The 23,349-nt window shown below is 46.0% G+C and overlaps 1 protein-coding gene across 8 annotated transcripts in view; it reads left to right on the top strand.

Annotated features, from left to right (window-relative positions):
* The window catches only part of BCAS3 (BCAS3 microtubule associated cell migration factor), a 314,510-nt gene that overhangs the window by 268,982 nt on the left and 22,179 nt on the right, over window positions 1-23,349 (top strand). The gene's annotated exons all lie outside the window — the stretch shown is intronic.

Raw genomic sequence — 23,349 nt, 5'->3', positions numbered from 1 at the left:
AAGATAGGGAGGCTCTGACAGGACAGTCTGTCTGTGTGTGTTGTTTTTCTTCTCTTCCTGCTGTATAGGGCCTGTATGTACAAGGGACCTGTATCACCCCAGAGCAGCAGCACCTTGGGTTGCATGTTCATGCCATGGTGTTCATGCAGCACCAGCGCTCCAGCTCCTGTCTGTGCTCCCTTCCTGCCTGGTTTTCAGTGGGAAGCTGGGATTGCAGGGACACCAGGCCTTCTCTCCTCACCTCAGGCACTTCTCATTCATTTGGGTATTTAAAAAGCCAAAGGGCTCTCCTGCCACTCTGTTAAAGAGTGCCAGGTAATCCCTTTATGTAGTTACCTGGATTTCCCTGCCCTGGCATCACCACCTGCACGGAGGGTGAGGAGTGCAGGTGCCTCCCTGTCAGGGGGCTGAATGGCAAGGAATCCCTTGGGGTTCATTTCTTAAAAGAGTGCTTGTGGTAATATTAGAATAAGTAAATAAACAGAACAGATCTTTAAAATCAGTTGCAGAATATACTTTCTATTTTTGGTCAAAACTTTGAAGATCTGGACATTGTCCAGCTGTTTCGAAATGAAACCTTAAATTAAATCGATGGCTTGGAGGAGGTTGTTTAATTTTTTTTTAATCTTTAGTACCGAGAAAATTAATCTTCTAGACAGGGGTTACGTTTGAGGGAAGAGCAGTGCATGGGCAATTAGGACTTTTTCCCCCCTTCGGAGTGGTGAAGTGAAGTTTGGGGTAGTGCAGGCTCAGGTCTTCAGCTGGGCTAAATTAGCACAGCTCCTCTCAGGCTCCAGCTGTAGGCACATATTACTCCTCCATTGCAGCAGATCTCATTTATGACATGTTTTTAAAGCAGATCTGTGAAATGATCCAGCTTTAAAAAAATAACACTAATAAGGGTGTAGTTACATGAGCATCTTATCCCACAGCAAAGCCAGTTTAAGAGGCTCCCAGCCCTTCCCTGACCCTGCCTTCTCCTTCCAACCCCACACTTCATTTCCCCTCAGCTTTGCTGCTGCAACTTTTTGGTGTTTGTGGCTTTGGGTTGGGTTTTTTGTTTCATCTTTCTTGCATTGTTTCAGTGATCAAGTAGAGCACATTTCTTTAACACATGTATGAATAGACAGAGAGTGTGGTGTGATGAAGCTGATGAGGGACGTGGGGAAGGGCTGGGAAGGACATGGCAGTGGCAGTTTTTCAGACTTGGGTGCCAGAATGGGTGTTCTTGCAGCTGCTGCTAAAGCCAAGTGATGCTGAGGGGTTTGTTTGAAGGGCCAGGCAGGTGAGGAGCTGAGTGGGCACTGCTGGCACTGCCTGGGGGGGTGGGAGGGATCTTTAAAGGACATCTAACCCAACCCCCTGCAGTGAACAGGGACATCTTCAACCAAATCAGGCTGCTCACAGCCCTGTCCAGTGTGACACTTCCAGGGATGGGGAATCTTCCACCTCCCTGGGCGACCTGTGGTGTTGGCTGAGATTTTGGCTCCTGTAGTCAGCTTGGGCACAGTTACAGTCAGTTCCTGGACCTCTGCTGAACTGGGGCCACAGCTATTAGTTATTAAGTGAATCACAGTGATTTTTTGTTCTCCACAGCAGTTTGCTTTCCCCGGGGCAGCAGTGGTGTTAGTGCTGGACTAGAGGAGAACAAGTGGAGATTTTAAGGAATCTCGGAATACTTCACCCTACCAGGAAATCCAGCCTACTGGGATTCTGCACTGTGCAGCAATGAGATCAAATGCTTTCCTAACCTACTGAGTTCAAATGTATCTTGAATATTAGTAACGATGGCGTAAACATTCAGCTCTTTGAAAAGTGTGGTGCCTGGTGAGCGTCTGACACGGTGTTTAATGAGTGCAGGAAGGTTTTTTTATCCAACTGCCTTTGGTATGTGGAACGTGTTGTCTCCTTGTTTTGGCTGATCTCTTTAAAAATAATTAAGTGAACAGTTGCATGAACAACACAATGTGGTATCTCAGAGCTGCACGTGGTACAGATCGGGCAGAACGCGGTGTTGGTTATCGGTGCTCCCCCAGCCACACGTGCAGATACTGTCCCACATCCTTTCTGGAGGAGCTGAAAAACATGATGACCCCCCCCCCGAGTGACAGTTTGACATTTGTTGGGGAAGCAGCAGGGAGCTGGGGGTGATGCAGGGAGCCCCTGTCCCTTGGTGCTTGCCAGGGCAGCCCCCCATGGCAGTGCTGGCAGCGATGCCCCAGGAGGGGTTTGTTTGCCTGCTGCTCTCTGGGAGCAAGATATATTACTCCTCTTATTCCTTTATACATTACACAGAGTGGAAACAAAAATCAGATATAAACACAGAGTCCATCAATCATTACTAACCCAGAAGATAGACTGTGATAGTAAATCTTCCTTTTTTCGTCTCCTTTCTGGTCTTTACACACAGCAGTACAACACAGTGTAGGAATACAGGAAGAATTAAGTTGCTTGGATGCACACCAGGGTGTAAAACCATCTGTCTGTACAGTGGTCATGCCTTGGGCACTGTACCTGCCCACTGCACCCCTGACCATGAGCCAGAGCTGCCTTTCTCTTGGCATCACAAGGTAGTTACTGGAATGGTCTGGATGAGACCAAAGGGGCTTTTTAGGTGAAGTGCAGCAGTTCTGGTTTAGCTGAATCAGGAATAAAGTGCTTAACCACAGCCCCAGGTGGAGGCAGTGCCCAAAATATCCCCTAAGTACAGATTGGAACCAGTGGCTTTGCCATTTGGATTTCTTTTAGTAATCAGTTTTGCAGCGGCGCTGATGAGATCGGGGTGGTAAGAGGGGCTTGTTTGTATTTGGTACTTGTGTCATTTCTTTTGTAATTAACCTTTTGTGTGCTACAGCTGTTCACTGCAGTCCAGAGGGGGTTTATGAGTTGAGAATTTATTATAAAGTTCTCTAACACAAGGAATCTGAGCTGGATTAAGCTGGGTGTGCACAGGTTGTTGCAGCAGCATTCACTGGCCTTTCTTCTTCCTATAATTCTGTTGGTAGCACTTATAACATATATAAAATTCATATTAGAACATTAGCAAATGCAAATGCATAGCCACATTCTCATCATTTACCCTCATTTGAATCCTTTGGATAAAGTACTTTGTTTTTATCAATTCACAGGCATGGCAGTGACAAGCCTGTTTATAACTATCAGTGATACTGAGCAGCAGCTCCAAAAAAGCCATGGGATTTTGGAGTCAGCACTGAGAAACTTTTCCATAAATGCCAGGAATAACATTATATTTGAATATTTAACCCTTACCCAGGCAATTTGAGGACTGGAAACCATATGTGCTTTTCCTAATGGGAGCCAAGATGACCCTACATAAAGATAAATATAACTACATGAAAGCACTCAGGAAGGATGGTCTTGTGGTTAAGAGCTGGGCAAGGACTGGGGAGCTCCAAGGTCTAATCCCAGCTCAGCCACAGGCTTCTTGGGTGATCCTGGGCATGTAACTGAATCTCTGTGTGTTCAGTTTTTCCATTTGTGAATGAGAGATAATAACCCTGCCCCAAGCCATGCCAGGAGGAGAAACACGTTGCTATGTGGGAGGTGTGGGCATGGAGATGGTGCTGGTGACCACCAGGATAAGTCTCCCCAGGTGCTCTGCTGAGGGTCTTCAGAGTTATACCTGAATAACTCCTTCTCCAAAGGCTGCTGGAATAAACTCCTGCCTTAATTAGACAGCCTGTCAGACCAGGGAGGCACACCTGAAGTCTGGGAAGTCACATCATTGGCAAATGTTCCTTGTTTGAACACAATTTAAATTCAAAAGCAACAAGGGGAAAAAATGAGAAAAGAGGAGGGAAACCTGCAGTAGATGAGACCATCTGGTTTTGTTTGAGTGCTACCTAAGTAACTTGTGTTTATTGGTTATAGACTGGTGTTTGCTTTATACGCTCGCGGGCCAGGTAGCTCTTGTTCTGCTCGTGACTTGGCACCCACTTCTGCCCTTCGAGAGTCTGCTCGGGAGGTATAAATCCTGCTCCTGTTACTGTTCTTTGAAAAAGTGGGATCTTTCAAGTAACCATCAAAAATGAGACTTCATTGGTCACCAAGAATTCCCACTTGCAGCCCGTGTCTCCCACGGGGATGTGATTTCGTCACCACGGGAGCCAAGGCGATGGGCTGACAGTGCCTGGGAGGGGCAACCTGTCCAGCTGTTGGCACAAGCAGGGATCATGTTGGCGAGATAATGTCTCTGCAAGGAGCAGCCCTTGCTCTGGGAAGCAGGTAAAATCCCACTGGATGCCGAGCAGCCGGCGCTGGGCTCGTGCACAGGAGGTTCTCCTGCTCGTGCACAGGCTGGGCCACGTCAGGTGCAGGGGGGGGAAAGCGATCACCCATTGTTTGGAAGGAAGAGTTTTGATGTAATTATACCCTTCAGCCATTGCCACACTTTCCTCCCTTTCATCTTCGGGCAGGTCCACACGTTCAGATGTGAAGCTGGAAATGAAACACATCTGGATCCCCGAAAATGACAACAGACTTTTATTTGCTATTTTTGGTATACAACAAAAGCTTTGTATCTCGCTAATTGAACATATGGGGCTCTCCCTTGCTTTTTTTTTTTCCCCCCCTGCTCAACTCCGCTTTTCCATGTGTCATCGTACGATTCCAACATTTGATCTGTCGAGTCCATCTCGGCCATGTGTTTGTTGTAATCTGCTACACATGTCGGCTTGTTTTCGTGTGCGTCCTGACCTCCAGTGAGAGCTGCAGTTGTTTCCATCATGGATAGTGTTGAGGAGTTACACATCCTTTTTATCAGTGTATTTGGCCACCGGCAGCTCCTCGCAGCGCGGAGCAGGGATCCTGCCAAGCCTCTGAAAGCTCGGTGTTTGGGGAAGCCATATCTGTTTGTGTTGTGATACCAGATGCTGGCTTTCCTCAGCGAAACAGGAGTGGAAGGGAAAGCTTCCCAAAAATAGAAGATATCCGTGTGAGTTAAGTCCAGCCTCTCCCCGAGGGAAGCCGAGGGTCAGCGTTAGCCTCGTTAGAGCTGGAGTGTAAGGGAAGGATGGAGGTGGATGGCTGGACAGCGGCCACCGCACAGATCCACGTGGATCGCTGGGATCCGCGGAGAAGCGGAGTTTGCTTGGGCAGAACTGTGCTCTTCAGAGAACAGTCTGTGGGATACAGGCAGGAAAATGCTGCCTGGAGTTGGAAGGCTGAGGCCTTCAAAGCAGGCAGTGTCATAAATACCCAGTGGGAACTTGGCCCCGCCGCACGGGCGTTCGTGAGACTCGACTCGTTGCGAATACAGGACCTCTTGATTAGCATGAAGGGTTCGTCATCAGGGTTTTTTTGTGCCTGTGGGGGATCCACTTAGTTATTTCCAACTACAGCTCTAAATTGTTCCCATGCTTCATCGTGCTTTGATTAGCTAAAATCTTGCAGTAACTGTTTGAGGCACTTACTGTAACGAAAAAACAGGTGATGGTGATCAAGCCATAGGGGATGGAGTAGGAACTCTTGGGGTGCAGAGCCTGGATGTGGTTGGAGGCAACCCCTGTACAGGTTCCTGAGTGCTGAAGGACCTGCAGCTTTCACCGTGCTGCCTATTCACCCCAGGAGAAATGACAAATAAATGCCAAAAAAAGGAGGTAACTGTGCATCTATTTGCCTGCACACACATGCAGGCACAGCCCCAGCCTGTGGGTCCCCATCATGTCCCAGCTGTGCTAATAGTCACCTTTCCTGCAGTAAATATTGGGCCAATTTCATCACATTTGGCTTGTGTTTATCAACAGAGCACTTAGGCAATGGGGTTTTGGTTGCAATAAGGGAATGAGTCCATCTCTGTCTCACCCCGAGGTGAGGGATGAGGAGCCATGCGTGGGGTGTCCTGGCTGGAGGTTCTCCTCAGTCTGTGTCGCAACCCACTGACTGCAGCAAAAATCAAATATTTGTACTTGAAGGCAGAGCTGAGGTAATTCCCACCAGGAACATGCCATCTCTCACCAGTTGAAAAATATTCTACATTAATTGTAGTATTAGTCTGTTCAGTTCTTGACATACACTGCTGAGCAGTTTTGTCTTAAACTCCCTTTTTAGCCAAGAGTGTAACCTTAAACAAGTCTGAGGTTGCACTCGAGGACTTCCCAATCAACTGAGGAATGAACTCTGAAGCTGAAGTTGTATTTAGCAAAGTGGACTTACAATTATTATTCATAAATGCACATGTTATGGCTACAGTTGTTTCACTTCTTTCTTTTACAGCCCTATAAATTGTATACAGAACATAAAGGCTTTACTTCTTACATAAATGTTTTGCAGCCGCCATAAATTATCTTTCTTGCATTCATAATGAAAAAAAAAAAATCACTGTTTGATGTTTTATATCCTCTTCCCTAAAATGTAAAATATGGTAGTTGGAGCCAGATTTTATCTCATTTGAAAATAAAAGAAGGTTCATTTCCTACTAATTTTTTTCAGTCTTAGGTTTGGAGTTCCCATGAAGTGTTGCCCAATCTGCAAGGCAGCGTTACAATAAACTCTCCTTTAGCTGAGGCTCTGTGTTTGAGTTGTACCAGCACTAATAATCCTCATCGTGAAGTGGGTTATGAACACAGCCTGAATCCCTCTGATTATTTTTTTAATCCCTAATTTTGGTTATCTTTCATCTCTCTACACACCCCGATCACTGGCTGAGTATCGGATTGTCAAACTTCTCTCCGCGCCAGCCCTCGAGGACCCTGCCCCAGCCTTGCTGTCCTGGAAGCAGGCCTTGCTAAACTCCCAGCTCACTGGTTTGCAAAGCAAACTTCAGCCTTGTACTATTTACCTTGGCAAGTGCCCGACCAGATTGATGATCTGTAAAGTGGATTTGTTATTTGGCTGTTTGCTTTGGCAGCTCTTGAAAGCAGTTTGCTGATTACAGTCCCAGATGTCATTGCATACATTACTGTTCACTATAAGTTCCTTTTAAAGTTTTAATTTCAGCCACAAATACTATTAAGCTTTTTGCACCTTTCTGTCTTTAACTCGTGGATATTAAATATCAAGAGCAGACAGCCTTGATTTCCTTAAGTTTTCCTCTCATTGTCTTTGTTGGCCTCCTCCAGGCGTATCTGTGATGCCAGGAGGAGGGATGGTGCTTCCCCCCGGCTCGGTGCTGTGCCCAGCTGTGCCACAGGCAGTTGCAAGTTGGTCACATGCACAGTTTCCTAACTGTAGATAACCTGGAAAATGGCCATTTTTATAAATTATCAGCTTTAACATGACCAAACACTTGGGTCAGTGGGGTGGAGATCAGGAGCGATGGTCACTAAAATCGCCCCGTGCCCCATTTGTGTGAGGGTTGGCACAAACAGAGTGTGGTTTCCCTGGGTTGTATCCATCTCCTCTAACTATTATCTTGACTTTTAAAGGCTCTCAAACCCGATAAGCAATTTGGCAAATCAATAGGCTCAAAATCAATTTGTTTCTGACGTGGGGTAATCCTGAGTTTGGCTCTGGTGCCAGCAGGGCTCTGCTCCAGCGTGCTCCACACTCCCAGCCCTGTGCATGCGACCGTCAGGATTAGGGTTGAGGAATACTGGGATATTTTATTTCAAAGTGCATTTGCCCTTCTAAAGTCCAATAAGAGGCACATGAGAAGCTCAGCTGGGTGTTTGCTGCTCCCCTGCTGCAAGTGCTGCAGGGCTGTCCAGGAGCAAAACCTGGCACAGCCCAGCGTGGGCAAACGATGCTGGTCCTGGCCTCGAGCAGTTAAACCAGCCTTTGTGGCCAGGAGCTTTTTTTTTTCTTTTCAGTGGGGGCACTTTCAGCTTTGAAATATTTCAGTTGAAGAAGTTAATTCACTTTAAGTAAGTTTACTTTTCGAGGGGAGGATATCATTGTAGTATTTTTGGCCACTGCTTGAAAATTCCTCTAACCCTTTACTATAATAAGCAAATTGAGCAGATTAAAGACACATTACGCTGCCAAATGGTTTTTCTGCGCAGGGCGACATATATTTTTTTTCTGTGGAAAAGGTTGTGGGGGTTTTTGTGAGCTGCTATGCTTTTTTTAGCACTTCCTGTTTTATTGTGTTTGAAGTGTCTTTGTGGTGACCTGTTGGGGTAAGATTCTTCCATATGGAAGTGTTTCTTCAACTTTTAATCATTTTGTTTAAAAAAAAAAAAGGGTTTTAAATCCGATTTGCAGATGTCTCTGGTTTTGTTCGCTGAGAGCTAGTCCAGCTCACTGCAGTGCTGTAGAAATGATGGATTGTTCATACACAACGTGACAGTGACATCCACACAGTTGCACTCTCAGATAACTTCTTTGAAAGCTGTTTAAAATACCTGTTAAAAAAAAGCATTTGTTTGGGTTTTAATGTATTTTTCTCTTTGAAAATTATATTCCTTCAAAGATTTGGGGTGAAACCCAGCCTTCACTGAGTGCCTTGGTGAAACTCCTGTTGGTTTTGGTGGAACTGGGGTTTCACCAGTAGACCATGAGTGCCATAGGCATCTCTGGAGTGAAGTAGCATCAGGACAACAAGCAGGTTTGTGTCTGTTCCTGGATGAGATCTTGCTGGGGTTTTACACAGGGTCAAAAAAAGTTGCATGTTTGTTTTTAAGCTCTATGAGACACAGTCCTTCATTAATATACAACAGAATGTAGATCATATTGGACTCGCCGGGCCGTAACTGAGACCAGAACTTGGACCACTGGAGCTGTGTTGTAGCTGCATCCTGTTTCCTATTAGTGCTGACACTAACATCTGAATTTCAGATTTCATCTTGTTTAGGTTTAACTGCTCAATCAGTGCTTACAACAGGCATCTCAGGACCTCTCTGTGGCTGCCTGGCTTGCAGGGGTGCGAGGGCAGCGCTCGGCACCGGCGCGAGCTTCGGAGCTGGTGGGGCACAGTGTGTCCATCAGCCACCTCCAGGCTCTCCCTGTGCATCACATCCCCGACATTTTAACCGTAAGAAAACTGGCTTTGACAGTGTTTTTGAGCCCACATGTGAATACCACATGTTGAGGTCTCATGTCTGCAGTTTCACTCCTAATTAAGTGTAGATGTAAGTACTGGGTATCGTATAAGGTCTTTGGCTCTCTGCAATTCACCACAAGCATCTAATTCCCACTTCCTTTGTCTTGGACCTATTATTTATACGAGGAGGGTACATGGACTCAGTGGTTACGAGTCTGTTGGATTATTATGTTTCTGTAGCTGTCATCCTGTCAAGGGTCCTGCAGAAATTTGCACTAAGGGCTCTTGGTAGTTTATTGGGAGTAAAATCCCCTCCTGTGCCAAAGGCTGGCCCTAGGTCTGTGCACCACTTAAGTCTTGCTAAGCCCTGAAAATGGGTCTTAAATCTTATATTGGCCTTCTCAGTGCGGAGGTGAACTGCATTCTGTATGAACAGTGAGATTGCCAGTTCAGCTGAGGCTGTTTGTCTCCACTTCTGTGAGAATTAGGAAATTAGGATGGGGTCTCTAAACCTGCCTGAACCTTTTGATGCTCAGCCCACAGAAGCCAAAGCCTTGCAGCTCTCTGACCTAACAACAGTATGGTCTGGAAAAAGACAGCTTTTTGATGTAGATGGGCACTGAACTCATCTGGTTTGGATTTTCGAGGTGTTCCAGAGTCATATTGTTACTACAGGGGGTCTTCTGTGAGCAGCAATATGCAGTGACTTGCTACTGAAACCTCAGAGCATTCCCAGATACTTATTTCTTGAAAACTGAAATCAAGTGGCTCTGTTGTCTCATGTCTATTAGACAGATGGAGAAACTGAGGTGTAAGATGGACTGGGCTGGTCACAAGAGTATCAACAAAACTCAGATGTAAAGCTGGAGAGTTATTTTTCTACCTCCATTTGCTCTGGTTTTCACAGTACTCAGAGTGTGTTGGAAACATTTCCAGTAAGGAAATCCTTGCAACCTTACTTTCATTTACCCAAAGAAGATCATACTGATGAAACCTTTCCAGGGATGCTTTCCCTTCTCCCAGCTGATGACCTGACATGTCCAGATGTGGGCGTAGGTTTGGGTGTTTGGGTCTGACTTTCAAAGTTGACATGGAAAAGATGGAATTATGCACATAAAGGTCATTATCATCTCCAGACCATCTTCCCACTGCACCCTGGCAGGGCTGCAGGGGCTCTGGGGACAAGGTGCCTTCAGCTCATTGGCAACTCTCCAGTTTAAACATTTCACCAGAACACCTCCAACATATCCCACTTCCTCAGTAGTTTCCAAACGTTGCCCAACTAGATGAAAATTAGCCAGTCTTGCTTTGTAGAGCTACAAAGGTCAAATGTCTTGGAGAGACAAGGTGCTAAGATGCTAATTCTCTCCTTGGAATGAGAAGGCAGTTCTCTGCTCGATTAAGCAGAAAATGCAGGTGATCTTAAACATCTCAATTTTTGCCTCCTGTTTTGAATGCAATTAAACTCTGCTGTGATTTCAGGAAGGATAACCAGCTTCCAGTGCAGTCCCAAATCCCATCCTAAGACCAGATATGAGGCAAACAGCCTGAGGAGGCTGCAAGTGTCCTGGGCTGGTCCCTGCCCTCTCAGTCCCCAGCGCGGGACACACAGGAAGCTCGCCCTGAACTTCTGTTCTCACACTTCTCCTCTTGGAATCTTGTTTTCCACTTTTTGGAGATTTGTGAAACACATGCTTTGGAGGGTTCCCAATTTTATTTTTTTTTTCACAGCGAGAAGAGAATTGCTCTGTGCGTTGTAAAAGCCCTCACGAAAAAAGCACACTCCTTTCTAACGGACCTGCCTGGAGCGGCTCAACAATTCCCATTTCTCATCACTTCACAGCGCATTTTATAGGGTATAAAAATGGTGTTATGATCCGTGTTCCCAAACCTTGCCTCAGCTAGCAAGAACATCAATAAACATGGCTTGATAGACACCAGAGCTGCCCCGCCGCTCCCCCGGCGCTTTGAACGTGCCCTGACGTACCTTTGGAATCTATTCCCCATTTAGGAAACTCCTCGTGCCTCTGTTGAACCTTTAGCACATCAAAGGTAATAACAGTGCTTAGGAGAAGTGACTTCTCCCAGGATACATTCCCAATCTGGCCACTTAGAAATATTCTCTTTCCTTCATCTCGTGTCCCGCTTCCTGTTTTTTCTCATTCCTTGATTTAAATTAATCTGCAGACTGGGAGGTCAGTGTTACCTGGACCTGGCAAAAGATTGTGCTTCATTTCTCCCCCTTTCCTTTTCCTCCCCTCTCTATAAAATTATTACTGTTATTTCTTCAGTTCACAACTGGGATGATGGGTTGATGTTTGAACAGTTACATGCTCCGTTCCAGGAAATTCTGTCTTTGTTCCAAGGCTTCCAGCGCAGAGGCTCCTTTCACCTTGATCTTTCAGCACAGCACTAAAACATTTGGCAGGTTTCTTGTCACATTTTTTGCTGCTATCCAGGGCTTTTGAGAGATTCCCCTTGGACGGCTTCCACCTTTGAGCTTGCCCACTGGAGGAAAAACTTCCCCTTGAATTTACACAGCCACATCATCACGCGTGGTGCATCCCTCTCACATCTTCATTACCTTCCTCACCTCCTCTCTGGTTTGAAAGTTTTTCCTCCTGATGCTTTGAGCTGATGGGAAGGTGGAGCTGGAGCAGAAGTTGATCCAATGGGCTTGTAGATCCTCACTGTGCTCACCAAAGGGAGGTGGCTCAGCAGGCTGCAGAAAGCAGTTCCCTCTGCAAAACATCAGCAGTTTCACTCGTAGTTTTAGTCTGGAAAAGGTGTAGGATCAGCTTCTACCTGAGTTATAGGAGTCTCCCTAATAATCAGCTTTCTTTTCCATATTAAATTCCCCAGAAACTTGTGATTAGCCCCACTTCTGAGAGTTCACCGCGGCTTAATTCTACTGTAAAACTGTCAACAGTGATTTTCTTGTTTAAAGACAGGTTTTGGTTCTTGTACAGAACTGCTTCTTGCTAAATTCCTTTTCAACCAAACACTCTTGTCATTTCTCAGCCATTAAGGACAATAAACTCCATCTTTGGATTTTTACATGCTGGACTTAGTTTATAATGATAGATACTTGTTTATAACGCACTGAAGATTTTTGTTAGCTCTCTGGCATAAAAATTGGAATCTTCTCTTTTGATTCGTAGTTATTAGGAGCAGGTTTATCCTTTCAAATACGTACAAGCCATGACTCAAGTGGAATATTTATTGTCCACAAGAATGGGAGACTGCAGCTCTCAGAATCCATCTTGCCTTGGCAAGCAGCATCGTTATGACCATCAAACTATTCACATGAGCTGAAGCTGATTTCACAGGAGGATTTGGGTGTTTGCAACCCAGAAGGTCACAGCACCTGATTTTCAGTGCTTTGGTCCCTGTGGAGAGACCTGGGGTTTCTCTCCTATGTGTAACTGGGCAGCTCCAGGTGTGGAGGATCCCACTTTTCCTGGGGTCCTTAAGCCTCTTGGTGCTATAAAATGTGTTTTGAGGGTGCAGTAAAGCTGAATCAGGCAGCGAGAAACACCCACTTGAACCATCCTGGAAGTCCTGGGGAGGGGCCACAGTGCTGGGAAAACTGGGGCAGTTCTTCACAGATCCAGGGAAATCTGTCAGACAGAGCCTGTTGGGTCAGATAGGGATTTGGGGCATCATGATTTGGACTTCCAGACACCCAAATGTCTTCTCTGTACAGGGTGACTCCTTGTGGAATGGTGCATCCCAAATGACATTGGGGGTTATATTGCATCATAAATCAGTGAAAAGTATGTCCTTGCTATCACTGCTCCAAAATAGGGTTTACTGAAGAAATAAAGAAGAAAATTGACTGTAAAAACCCAGTTCTTGTGCTTCCAGCTTAGAGCACACCATGTTTCATGAGTTAACAGCACAGCGTGATTTATCAGACACTCCTCTTAACTGTGATTTATTTTGCATTTGCTTGGCTTGGTGCACCCACTTTTTTCCTATTCTTGTAGGAAGTAAGGAAGAAAAGTAAGAAAAAAAAATCCATTTTAATTTGTCCCCATAAGGATGATGCCCTACAGGCACACCCTTCTGGTCACCTGTAGTGACTCCTGCAGCAGGAGGTCAGAGTGCTGCTGTCAAGTGAAAAAACGGTGCTGTTACTCAAGGCAGTCAAAGTCCTTGTGTGACTCTGGTTTTTTTTAAGTAGTTCTTGCTTATTCCTGAAAGCTTTGCTGTTGGCCATGAAGGGCGAGCCACCGCTGCCTGATTCCTGTTTGCTCTTGGAGTTGTTCCTGCAAGTCTCCGAGTGCCAACGTGGAGCTTTGTGGAAGGGTAAATCTGCTGCCCTTTGAGTGCAGTCTGTGCTGGGGATGAGAGGGAGATGAGTTAAATGACCGAAAGCCTTAGGCTGGGACGTGCCAGCTGCAATCATTTTTTCACTCCATCATCTCACCTTGCAACGTCGCTCTGCCTTATCCAGCCACCAGATGCCTGATGGATAACACAAGTGACAAGGGCAAAACCTCCTCGATGGATGCGGAGGAAAACTTCAGACAGCGAGGACAGGGCTGCTGGCTCCTGACCAGCTGGGTCCTGCCTGGCTGGAGTGAAATCCCTGCCTTGGATGGGGTTTGGGAGGAGATCAGACCTTGGTGCTGTGAGTCCCCGAGTGCTCTGGCCCCGCTCCAGCAGCACACTTAAGCACACACTTAACTTTCAGCATATATATACCCCCATTGAAGTCACTGTGGCTCTTTGCATGCTTAAAAGTAAGTATATGCTTAAGCTGGCTCAGGACCAGAGATTTCAGTGCTTTGTAGGTCCAGTCCTTTGCTGGAGCTCAGATAACTCGCTCGTGCAACTTGGCACGTGCTTTTAATGAATTCAGAATTGGGCCAAAAGAATTTATCTTCCCGGACTTGGAAGGCTCACAAGGAAACAAGTTTAAGGTTTTGTTGAATTTTTTATTATTTTCTAAACATAAAATTTCACGTTTCTCTGTAGCCCCTAAAGAAACACATTTTCCTGGTGTTCTTGGAGGGACCCAGAGGCTTGGAGTGAGCAGTTTCCAAAAGGCCCAGAGCTGATGGAGTAGTACCTGGGATGTGCAGCCTGCCCAAGGCAGAATGTGGTGGATCTGGAAGTCCTGTCCATGTTTTCATACTTTGTAGGAAGATGTGGCATTGCACTGGGTTGTCCTCAGGCAGAAGATTTCATTCTGGGCAGCCCTGGCTTGGGTGAGCTGGTTAAACCTTGATGTTCCAGCTGTTCCCTGGTGTGAGCAATAAAACTCTGTCAACACTGAAAATTTGCCTCAGCAAATAGTTTGGTCCTTTAGGTGTGTTTTGCAGTCTTTCCTCCATTCCCTGATCTTGGTCACTCAGAAGTTGCTGAGTTTCCAAACCAGTTCCTGATGTTGGTGGTGCTGTATCCTCACAGCAGCTGCTCAGCTACCCCAGACACAGACATTTCCATCACCCTGGTTTAATACCTGAATTCATCTTGTGCTGGTTGTGAAATATGTTAAAATTGTGAGTCCAGCAGGCTCTGCAGTGGATATAACCGTAATAAGTTGAATGGTAACAAGCGTCAGAAGGTTCATCATTAGGAAGAAATCCTAATGGGAGGGTGGGGAGGCCCTGACACAGGTTGCCCAGAGAAACTGTAGCTGCCCCATCCCTGGAAGTGTCCAAGGCCAGGTTGGACAGGGCTTGGAGCAACCTGGGATAGTGGAAGGTGTCCCTGCCCATGGCAGGGGGTGGAACAAGGTGGTCTGTAAGGTCCTTTCCAACCCAAACCCTTCCATAATTCTGTGCCTTGTGCTGCAGGCGATGGCAGGGGCTGGGTGTGACCATCCACGGGCTGGGCAGAGAGACCAGCAGGAAAAGTCACCCTGTGAGCTCTTCCCAAACACCCAGTGAGTGCCTGGTGTTTGCAAATGAGATTTATTTATCCCATGTACAAGTAGTTATTAGACAGTAGCTTGGAACTGGCGCTTACATTATCTCATAGTGAGGTAAGATAAATAAATTACAAGTTGGAGGCCCCGAGCTGGATTAGTGATGCACCTTAGGAAAATATTTTGGTTTCTGTTTATATGTCAGCTGGGTTGTGAAATGTTTCATCTGGGAAAGGTGATATGAGACCAGAGGAACTTTTGCTGTTATAATGCAAAAAATATTTCAGTTTCTCTCTTACCAAGTTGTCAGTGATGTAAAGGAAATTTTGTGTTTCCGGAGCATCGATGCTCAGCTGCTTCCCCACAGATGCTCTGCTGTGAGCCTCTCTTGGCTGACAACAAGCTGTCCATTATCTCCCCTTGTTCGTGAACATTTTTCTGGCTGCAAATTACTTATGAAGAAGAAATTACCCCCCCCCTCTTCCTTTGCAGCAGGTTTAAAATCCAGTATCCCCAGCATTCAGCTGCAGATGAACTGTACCCACAATGAACTTGGCCTTTCCAAGCATTACACTCTCTGTTTCTATTACACAAGAAAGAGTCTCCTATTACAATTTGAGTGATATATTAGTACATAGCACGGTTCCAATGTTTTTTCAACACTTAAGATTTTTTTTTTTTTTTAATTCAAACGAAACAATCAGAATTAAATTCCTTGGCTCGGGCAGTTACCACTAACTCCCAAGCAATATGACAAATCCACGCTTGTGTCTCAAAGTGTAACATAAGATCTTAGTTATCCCGAAAACCCCGATGAGTTGTCAGATCTTTCCTTACTTGTGGGTGAATATGAGCCTTTTATAATCCATTATGTGTCCTTTGTACATGTATATATATATATATGTATGTGCATTTGCACATGCCACGAGATTGATAATAAGCAAGATAAATCTTGCTGTTTTCTTAAGGGAAGTAATGCATTATTCCAGTCCCTGCAGTGGAATTGGCATTTCTACCTCACTAAGGCAAGGTAGGCCTGCAAACCTCTTCCCAGGAGTTCAGAAATTACTTGGCATATAAACAAATAGGCAAATCAGGATCATTCTGTAGTGTCACAGAAATGCCAGATGTGTCCTTCCTGCATCTTACCCAGCTCTCCCCACAGCATCCTGAAATCGCGGCTTTTCTTCAGCTGAGAAGTCAAACAAAATAAAGACTCCTCTAAAAAAGCCTCCACTGAGATTTAATGGAATTCACTGCGTGTTTAAATTTCCTAGGCATTGTTGAAAATCTCAATAATCATCTTCTTGTAAGCTTAGCTAAGTCGTAGATCTTCAGAGAGTGGGAAATTTTACTAGGAGGGAAAAAAAAAGAAAAAAACCCACGTTACTGGATTTTCTAATTTTAACCAGGGCTGAGAATTGTAAGTATGTGAATACCACAAGAAAACATTTCCAACCTTGCAAAAACTAAGAAGTGCTGAAGATCTTTTGCGAATCCTTTTTTAATGAAATTTCCAGAACTGGAGGTTGAAAGAACATCAGGTGAAGTTTTTCTGCTGTGCAGAGTCGTACCTGGTGACTCACACCCACCCCGGCTCCTGCAGAGCCCTCTGTCCTTCAGGACACTCTGCTTTATGCCAGGATTAAATACAAAGAAATGTTAATCTCTGAGGGGGTTTGGGGCTGATTGTAGCATTCCTGATTTTTTCCAGGCTTTCTGATTCTTTAAAGCGTTAAAATATGCAGGAATCTTGCTGTTCGAGGGGACTGGGGAGGGGGAGGGAATTTCTTGGAAATTAATTTTATTACGAAGGGATATTTTGTTTTTAAAATCATAATAGCATCCACTTATACTGTAGTTTCCATCTCCTTTTTTGCTTTTAGACAGATAAATGGCATCCAGTATTGGAAAAATGCGCTCATCTGATTTTTCAGTGCGCTGTGCTCCTTAGGCTGGGGGTGAGTTGCATCTTCTCCGTGGGTGCCTGCAACCCATGACAGCACCCACCTGTCCCCACCTGTGCCCCAGCCCCCACATGACTCTTCAGAGCAAGATGACAAAGTCCTGTGCTTCTGGTGCTGCAAAACCACGGCATCAATTCCCCCGTCGACACCAAACGCGCATTTTTTTGCATTTTATCTTTTAAGTCCTGCTCTGGATGGATGTCACATCCTGCCTCCTGGTTTTTAAGCCATCCAGTCTCTGCCATGTCCTTTCACTAACCTCCATGCCTTGGGGAAGCCAGGAGCTCAGCAAGGGCCGGAGGAGCTCTTGGCAGTGCTCAAGGGGCTTGGGGGGGCTTCGCTCAGCGTCGCGATTGCGGGGCTCGGCGTCATGTGGTGGCAGCTCTGGGGTGCCTGGTTTGGTGGCCAGGTGTGCTGCCCGCAGGAATCTGCACTTGGATGGCATCTAACAGAGTGGCTGGGAGCATTCAAGGCGAAGGCAGAGTTTAATAAATACACTTAATCATTTATGTTTTGACCTTAGCCCAGACTCGTCCTCAGACACAGAAAGCGGAGAGTTGGAACCGCACTCTGTCAAGGCTCCTTTGGCAAAGCAGGGCAGCCCTGCTCTGAGGAAAGGCAGATCCTTCAGAAAGGAGAGTAAAAGGTCAGCACTAATCCAAAAGGACAAGCAGTGTATGTCTGTGTGTATATTGGGTTTCACATATGAAATCCAGTCATGATAAATCTGATGGCTTTAGAAACATCTACTTTGATTAATGAAAACATAGTTCCCATAGACCACGGGTTTCATACTTCAAAGTTCCCCTGGATTTAGGACCTTAGGTTTTGCTTATTCATATAACATGCAGGAAACTATTTTTAAATGAATAAGAGGGTTTAAAAAAAGGAAAAAAAAAAAAGGCAAATGTTTCAACATCGGTGGTACAGATAGGCTGGATAATAAGGAGCAAAATTAACAAACAACAGACATTTTATTATGCATTTTACAATAATGTTTACATTCTTTCCTCTATATTTGTTTTTCCTTGAAAAGATTTATGTATTTATAAAAATGTCTCGCTGCTCCAGCTCTGAAAATTGCAGCCTCGCTCGTGTTTGAAAGCCTTCAGGATGGCTGTGATCACTGGCTGTGCTCCTAATCATCCAAAATGCTCCTCCTGAGCCCCTGGTTAACCCCTTGTGCAGGAGGAGATGGAGTTTTTCGGGATGTGAGGAGGAGCAGGAGGATGAGATGGTCCCTAAGGACCTGCTGAGCTTTCACCACGACATCACTGTGATCCTGAACGTTGCCATCATTGCCTTGGCCACTGTCCTGAGTCTGTGGCCGTGTGGGACATGGGCAGTGGTTGGGCAACTTCCTTCTGGACCATCCTTCATCCCATGGAGCTGCTGGGCACGGGGGCTCCCGAGGCAGCTACCGGCAGCTGCGTGTTTGCTCAGAGCTCCTTTAGAAACACTGACAGAGGAATAAACAGGGGTTTTGTTTACAAGCCTGGAGTGCTGGGGAGGGACGAGGAACCTCTTGGGCTCGCTCAGCCAGGAGTTCAAAGGGATTTGGAAGTGTTGGTTGCCTGTGGGACTGGGTACCCCGGCCGAAGGCTCCGTTAATGAAGTGCACTCACAGGATACAGGGCTGGTGAGTAATGTCCTGTTTATAACAGAACTGTGAGAGGTTCTGGAAAAAAAGAAACTCTGTGGGAGGGAAGATGACAGGGAATAGAGTCACTCCGAAGGCTGAAGCTCCTGCCATCGTTTCCAAAGGCTGTAATTAGCACTTACACCTTGGTGTAGCAATGGTTCACGGGGATGAGCTGGAGCATTCTGTCCCACTTGAACTGACCACAGGGGGCTGGGACTGCAGCATGGCAGTTGTGCATGGGTGGGGATCAGCAGCACGTGCCACATGGTCAGCAGCCAGATCTGGGGCAGGCTGGGGGGATGTTTCTTCCTCCACCCTCAAATGAGGCATTTGGGCAGATCCCCGTTGGAGCACTGAGAGCGGCCGCTTTGTGCCATTCCCCCTGGAGTCACAAAGTTATGGCACGGAAGGGAATTGGCAGGGCCTGTAGGAAAGTTCAACCCTTAATGTTTGAACGGGGTATGTTACAGTTTGACTCACTGCTTTGGGCAAGGGTTTCCATGTGCTGGTCCCTCACACGCCCGTGGGGTTCCCGCTCCCGGCCAAGGTGTTTCTGGGCAGCTCCGTCCTGCCCCCACTGTGCTCACCAGCATGGCCAGTGCCAAGTGGGTTGGGACTTCCTTCAAAGCCCTCTCTTGCTTCTGAAGAGGCAGGAGAAGTGATGGGCAACCCCTCCTGTCCCTCCAAGCCCCCCTTGGTACCCCCCAGGTCCAACATCACACAGGGTCAACCCCCATCCCATTGATCAGGATGCATCTTCTATCAGTGAAAACTGGCAGGTCGTGTGTCCCCCCCCCCCGTTGACTCTGTTATTTTTGCTCACCCTGATGTTGCAATATGCGAGGTGAGGCTCAAAACTGTCAAGCTCTTTAATAGAACCATTACTGTATTTTTGGAGAATGTTCTCTGTTTGATTTACTGTTCCTTAGAAGACAGGAAATGGAGCTACTTGATTTCATATTTTAAACAAAGCCGTCCAGAGGTTTAATGAAAAAAATTTTCCCTGGCTTTCGAATTAAAGGGCTATGGTGAAAGATTTAGCTTAGCTATTTTGACTTAGAAAAATAACACACTAGAAGCATTAAAACATTTTGTAAAAATACTTTTTACTACTAAATTTTTTCAGAGGAGAAAATAAGTTTCTCTGGTTTTCTCGCTCTTGGTTGGTGGGGCTGGGAAATGAAAGGACATTTCCAAAGTTTAGGGTGAGGGTTTTTTTTAATTGCTTCTGTAGAATTTATTTTGCTTTTATATTAAAAGCCTTGAAACAATTGCAATGCTAAATCCCGTGTGTCTAAGCAAGGTAATTTGGTGTGAGTAATAACAGAAGCCTTTGCCATTAATAAAATGCGAGAAACGTTAAGCAGAAAGATGAGGACCTGATTCTGCTCCATTGGCAATGGTGGGAGAAAAGGGAGGCAAATATCCTTGGAAGGGGAGAAGTGGGAGGTTGTTTTCAGGCAAAAATTAGAGTTGTAATTGGAAAATTCTGTGTGTGGAGCAGAATTAGCTCGGAGTGTTTGGAGCAGTGTAAACTTAAACTGCAATTGCAAAACAAAGCACTTTTGACCCAGATGGTCAATCCAAGGGTCATTCTTGTTCCATTTGGGTTGATCTAGGGTTCTTTATTGGTAGTGCTGTGGGTCTGGGATGATGCTTGGACATCATACAAAAAAGGCTGGTGGTCTTTATTCCCACCCAGTTTCATCTCCAGTAAATAAGCAGAGAAGTGAGTGTTCTGCTGGCCTGAAAACACTGTGCAATAGGATGAAATATCGACATAATTTTAAGTCAGGGGGATTTTTTTTTTTCAGTGATTTAATGAGGTTTCACCAGGATTTCACTAGTAATTGCTTGACTCAAATAATACCCAATTTGCTGGTTCTTGAGTTGTTTCTAAATGAATTGCTCCTTTTAGGTGGAACCTGTTCCCCTGCCAAAGCCGTATCCGGGCGGGGGACAGAGGGAAGTCTGGGCTTCACACGTCAGGGTCTGATATTGGTGGCTGTCAGTAGGGTTTCAGCAGTCTGTCAGTGGCAGCACAAGGCAAAGCCTGCCTTCTCTCAACCCTCAGTAATCCCTGGAATCAGCAGGAGCTTTCTCAGCCCCGCTGGTTCTGCAGGCACATTCCGGCGGCGGGGTTGGGGGATTTTGGGAGCGAGGACGCTCCACTGAGGTTTATTTGTAAACTTCTCGCTGGCCGGCGATGGGGAATTTGATCCGTTATCAAGTGAGATACTGGGATTGAAAAGGGGAGAGCGAGGCAGCCAGGGAGGGAGAGAGAGGGAGAGATTACAATTTAATAAATAGCAGAGATAGGGTGAGCTGCTATCAGTGTAAGTTTAATGCCATTAACCCGTGTGCCGTCGGGAATGATGCACGGAGGGCGAAGCACCCACAGGCTCCTGGGAGCAACCAGCCCACTGCCATGTCACACACACTCCACAGAAGAATTTTCCAAGGTGTAAAAATACCCAGGACCTAATTCTGCCTTTGAAAAATCATTTTACTCTGATACATGTGCTGTCTGCTGATGCAGTGGCAGGACAGACAGGAAGGTGTATGACAGTTGGTCTTGTTTTTGCTGGAGCGGTTTTGTTTTACATCAGAGAGGGACAGAGCCAGGGATTTACAGTAGGAAAGGACCTGCCTGCTCAAGCAAGGTCCCATTTTCTACCCCCACAGCCAGAATAACCTCAGTCACACTCTGCGTGTTCAGCTTTACCCGGAACACCTTTTATCAATGTGTGCATGGAAATAAGGAGGAATTTGTGGGTGCCACTGCAGCACAGAGCAGATGCTGGTGCACAGACCTCTCCTGTTACTCACAGGCAGGGCACTCACCCATGGGGTGCAGCGGTGGCTGCTGAATCACAGCTGGATGTCTGGACATGGATGGTGTTGCCAGATGTGCACTGCTAAAGTGGAGAAGGACTGAAAAGGGAGGAAAGATAAAACTAGAGCTTCCCCAGCCTTACAGGTTGTTTTGGTTTTTTTTTTTTACAAGAAAACTTTCAGTGCAGTTAATCCCTCTAACCTGCATTTGCATTAACACTTGCAACCTCACACGTTGCTGCTAAGAAGTTTTGGCAGCTCCTGGCCCTGATTGCAGAGGTAACGCTGCACTTGTCTCCTTTGCTCTCACTCAAGTATCTCAGGAGCCAGAGCCTGGCGCTCCACGAAGTTTCTCCCTGTACACATAAGCAGGCATCTTGGCAGAGCTTCAAAAGCCATTTGCCTTATTATTCATGTGTCTGCTTATAGGAGCAGAAATGCTCCCATTTCTCACTTCAGGAATAAAGGCAGACACCAGGAAAGAGGAGATTTCTCATCTCTGGCACAACCCTGCAAACCTGTGGGAGCTCATAATCCCCCCGCTGCTTCCCTGGGGTTTGGGAAGCAGGTTTAAAAGCCCCCCCAGTGGCTCTCTGGGTATGTGAACAGGCCTGTCAAAAACAGCTGAAATCCGTGGGGTCTTGGAGTATGTGCAGAGTGGGAGTCTCAGGGTTGCATGAAACTGTAGAAGGATGACTTGGGGGGAAAAAAGCTTCAAAAAAAGATCAAATTTTGCTTTTCCTCCTGCCTTTAGGAGAACTGACATCATGAAAATGTTTCAGAGACTTAAACATCACCGGAATTACTTCGCCTCCTCGCTGCATTTTCTCAAACAAGCTTCAAGAACCCTTGCTTTAAAACAAATTAGTAGACTGGAGCAACCTTATAAATCCAAAGACCCATTAAAAGTTGAAATATTTGGCCATTCCTCCTCTTGGTTTAAACTGGGATTCATCCAGAGTTCAAGTGCATGTATCACATAAGAGCCACGGTCCCATTTTGTAGAGGTCCATTTTAGTGTTGATGGTTTTCTAGTGCCAGGAATCCACTCTGCAGCCAGGCGAGGAGATAAATCAAAGTTTGTTGCGCGCCGATGAAATTCAGGAGCCAGGAGTCACCATTGCAGCCCATATAAATCCCTGAAATGCCAGCCCCGGTGCTTTTGTCCGTGCCATTAGAGTTCAAAATTATCTGCCCCTCTTTGCTGATGTATGGATTAACTGGCTGCCCGAGTGTTTACTAACGGTTATCACCCGGTACTTTGGACGTTATCAGAGGAAGGGACGCCTGCCGCGGGGCTTGGTCTCTCACCCTTTCTATTACCACCTGTCAGTGGCAGGGGGTGTGCTGTGAAGCTGTACAGTCACAGACTACAAGTGTAGATAGTTTCTGACGGCTGATCAAAGGGGAAAACCAAAGGCCTGATAACAAGGACGTGTTTCATGTACTTTTAACTTTGAGAAACATTGGCATTTGCATTTTTTCTCCCCCCTCCCTGCCCCCCCCCCCCACTAGGCTGGCAGAAACCAGGCACAATAAACGCTGCATATTCAGTTACCTAATAGTGGAGTAAATGGTATGTGCTTGAAGCAACAAAGCATAACTGTAATCTTGTTCCAAGTGGGAATGATTTAAGTAAGCCTTCGCAGAAGACTTGCTGTATAATAAAGGAGAATCATTTTAATTTGTACTTTGAAGTGATCCTGAATTCGGAATCTAATCTTTGCATTGGGCAGAACATCATACTCTGCTGTGAATGAGGTAATAACTGCAAGTCAAGGGGTTATTTGAAGTGTCTTTTGTAGGTACGTGCGCTCCGTCACAAGAACCAGCATCTTCAGTAACGTGCTGCTGGTGAAAGAGTCTCTCTTGGAGCACGTTTGACCTAAAACTTCACCGGGCAGGAACAGAGAAAACCCACAGATACTCCAGACTGAGGGAAGGGCTTGGTTTCTTCCCTCAGCAAACACACTTCAGACACAAGGCAGCTCTGCCACACTGTTGCAGTTCTCTGTTTTAAGTGCAAGAAAGGGGTTTTAGCTAAAATTTCTGCCTATTGGCAAAGACAAAATGACTGTTTCCTCTG

This window comes from Manacus candei, unplaced genomic scaffold (genome assembly GCF_025592945.1).
Source record: "Manacus candei isolate 608988 ecotype Guabito, Panama unplaced genomic scaffold, ASM2559294v1 h1tg000076l, whole genome shotgun sequence".
NCBI lineage: Eukaryota > Metazoa > Chordata > Aves > Passeriformes > Pipridae > Manacus > Manacus candei.
Note: the sequence above shows the minus strand (reverse complement) of the source record. Positions and strands in the feature narration are given on the sequence as shown.